The 3,384-nt window shown below is 38.8% G+C and overlaps 1 protein-coding gene across 1 annotated transcript in view; it reads right to left on the bottom strand.

Moving 5' to 3' along the window:
• The window catches only part of LOC105360191 (uncharacterized protein DDB_G0271670), a 110,476-nt gene that overhangs the window by 48,362 nt on the left and 58,730 nt on the right, over positions 1-3,384 (bottom strand).

Below are 3,384 nucleotides of genomic sequence, written 5' to 3'. Positions count from 1 at the left end.
TTCTCAAAATGCATTTTCCATTTCAAATATTTTCAGCCATCTTCATTCATATAATGTGCAATTGCACAAATGCCTTATATTATCGGACTTCATAACGAATAAGCCAACAAATAGTCTTGTAGAGGAATGACTTCGGGGGATGAAGGTGAATCGAGATTTTAAACATTCGAGGGGTGAGACCGTAAGCGATAGTTGAATAATCAAATGCGAGACACAAAGAAGTGTCGACTTGGGAAGAGCCCGAATCAATGGACAATGCAAGTAACGACAATGACTACGATAATCCTTAGAATAAGAATAGCTTATATACACCACAGTGATTCCGTCTTGGAACGGAGTTCTTGAAAGTTCCCAGACGCCCGTCCCTGTTACGTTATGGGACGTCAATTTCCTCCCGAGCCGACAATCGCCTTTGGCTTTTACGAGCCACAGGAATGAAATGAACGAGAAATAAAGGCACGACGTTGCGCACCACAACGACACCAAAGACAAGAGGGAAGAGGCATTCGATACGAAGCTCATTAGCGAACCTCCCGCTTTCGATTTCTGCTGTCCGAGAGATAAGAGAAATTGACGGATAGAAACCAATGGATTAGCTAGTGAGGCCCCGGACATTGAAAAATACGCGTCTTCATTAGAGGTGTGCATGGCGTGAGAAACCAGACGTATGATTCTTTTTTTTTTTAATATTTTATCAAAGCCTTCTGTGTGTATTACGGAGGAGTATTGCATTGTACTGCTATGCCAGATTATTTTCCCGCGGCTAATAATTCCGAATGCCATCGGTTATCCCAAAAATTCATTTCTAATAGGCAAAGGGGAGGCGCGGCCAAACTCGAATAAAAATCGTTTTCAAATATCAGAAGATATTGGATTTTTTTCATTATTAATTGGATATTCGTTTAGTGGCTTTTAAAATCATAAGTGAAATGATAAACACTAGTCGGGTGTTATTTCTTTGTTGTCGAGTTTGTTTTCGCGTTCCCATTACTTCCCATTACAGCCAGATCACATCGACCATAAGTATTTGCAGAAAACTAATTAATCGTTAATACATTTTTATCCCCGTGTACGCCGCAGCGGATACATAATTTTATTTTATGTTCTGTGCGCATTGCAAGTAGCGAGGAAAATAGAAAAAAGAAAAAACATCAATCATGAGAAAATTATCTAAGCAAAATACCAAAAATTCTTCTAAATCTAACAAGAATATATTTTGCCATACACATTCTTAATTACTTGCATCTCTGCTGCTGAACAACGTCATAATTATTTCTTATGCTTCTTCGTTTAATAGAGACTCGCGACGGAAGTGCCTCGATATTACACAATTTTTAATGGTATCTTTAGCAGGATCGAGCTGTTAGTCTGGATTCTGAACATTGGAAGAACAAAAAGAAAATATGAGAGACACATTTGAATTTACTAACTGGCAGTATGCGATAATTATTGCGTCCAATGCCCATCAAACACCATATCAGTTTCCGTGACAACTCGAGTGGACCGAGTCGTACGGCAATCGATTGGATTCTTCGCGTTGTAAGTCAGCGGGACGCGAAGGTGTGAAGAGATGAAATGTCATATCCCTCGTCTCACTGAACATCCTCGAATTCGCATTCGCGCCTATCGCATCGAATATCTACTCTAGCGGGGAGCTACGCGCGAGCACACCCGCGTAACCGCCACGTTTTTTTCTCCCCGCTTCCTTTTATTTGTTCCGGGACTAATTCTCTCGTGTGCAGAAATAACGGGAGAGAAGGAGTCCATTGCGCGATCCCAGCGAAATAACGATGCTCTTTGGAGATCGACTTTCGAGAATCTCGATATGCTGCAAGGTCGTCTGGGTGGCAAGACACCGGAGAACCAGATTTTCTCTGAGCGTTTTTACCACCATCATACACCGGCTCTTACAGTTATGATTACGATCGATCCGAGTTACGAAGCCGTTGACATAAAGATGGGCTTATGCGAGTTACGATGATAATTGGGAGGTTACGAATTTGAATAAAAAGCGTAAAAGAATATCGTATTCCATTTGCATTTGGACACTGCATTTTGCTCCGCCTCGGGGCAACTAACTGCTCGACTTTTAAAGCTACTTGAGCTAATCGATTCCCGCGAGTTCGTATTCCATTCACACATTCGTGTTTATTGACTTTTCTCTAACTCTTGAGTTGATTATTAAAGGCGGAAATTTGAATTAACATCAATAATGAAACATAAACTATTTTTGTTATGTTTTAGAAGACGTAAGGGAATATTCCAGGTTGTAAAATCTATTCGATCGGCGCTTTATCCGGCAGGCGATAAAGACCAATTAAAAATGATTGAAAATTGTTACAATTTTATATTGTATTTTCCACATTTTCTCGTTAAAATGAAAACAAAAAACAAAAAAAAACAAAAAAAAACACACACACACGCACGCACGCACTAAAACAACCAAAAACAACAGAAAAATAATAAAACTTGGCGGTTAGTTTGTTGTTAAATGTCGAGTGCTCTATTTTTCATATCACACGCTGTGATTACGCGTATAATATACTTTGTAATCTAGTTAGCACTTTGATTTTATTCAATATTGTGCATCAACCAGAAATTTAATTTTTCATTACGCTATTACGGATAATAGAATATACTGGAAATGCATCGAGATTAAAGAATCAATGGACACTCGAATAATTTGATTTAAAGAGATTCGCCAATGTACTTGTTATTGAATGTTCGTAGATAAAAATTATGATTAAGACGGTATGGGATGATTCATGATCTTTCACGGGAATCGCGAATTTATTGCTTTTTATAGGCTTTCAAAGAGAAAATAAATTTCGTAAATTTACGATGTGATTTTGATAAGATTGCGTTGCCGGCCCCTTTATCTCATGCAACGACCACGTAAATCTTCAAATTTATCGTTTTACGCGCCAAGAGCTTGAGAGATAACAATAAATTCATAGCTTCAAATGATCATTGTATAAGTAAATCTACAACATCTACGGTCTGCGTACAAGTCTCAAATATTGTTCGTGCAATTGCATTGAATTTATTGGCCTCGATTATTATAATCGATACTTGCCGCGTTACGGCACTACATCCCAAACAATACAAAACTTTGTTAATATTTGGACGGAGTACGACGTGTGCGCTATAAAACTGTTTTATCGGTTAGTTTAAAATTTGCCAAGAGTATGCCGAGCGCCTATACGCCCGAACTTTATTGCCACGGGAACTCGCGTAGAGTCTAGTCGCATCGAGCGTAAAATCATAGACCGTCGGCATCAATTTCGCATGCCATTAGAAAAAATAAATGCCCCTTTTCGCAGAGTTCGTCAGAATAGCAATTTATAATTATTCTCCTCGCATGAGATTCTATTGTTCCTCGAC

Source organism: Ceratosolen solmsi, unplaced genomic scaffold (genome assembly GCF_000503995.2).
Source record: "Ceratosolen solmsi marchali unplaced genomic scaffold, CerSol_1.0 scaffold13, whole genome shotgun sequence".
NCBI lineage: Eukaryota > Metazoa > Arthropoda > Insecta > Hymenoptera > Agaonidae > Ceratosolen > Ceratosolen solmsi.
The sequence above is the reverse complement of the archived record's forward strand: the minus strand, read 5'-3'. Positions and strand labels throughout refer to the sequence as shown.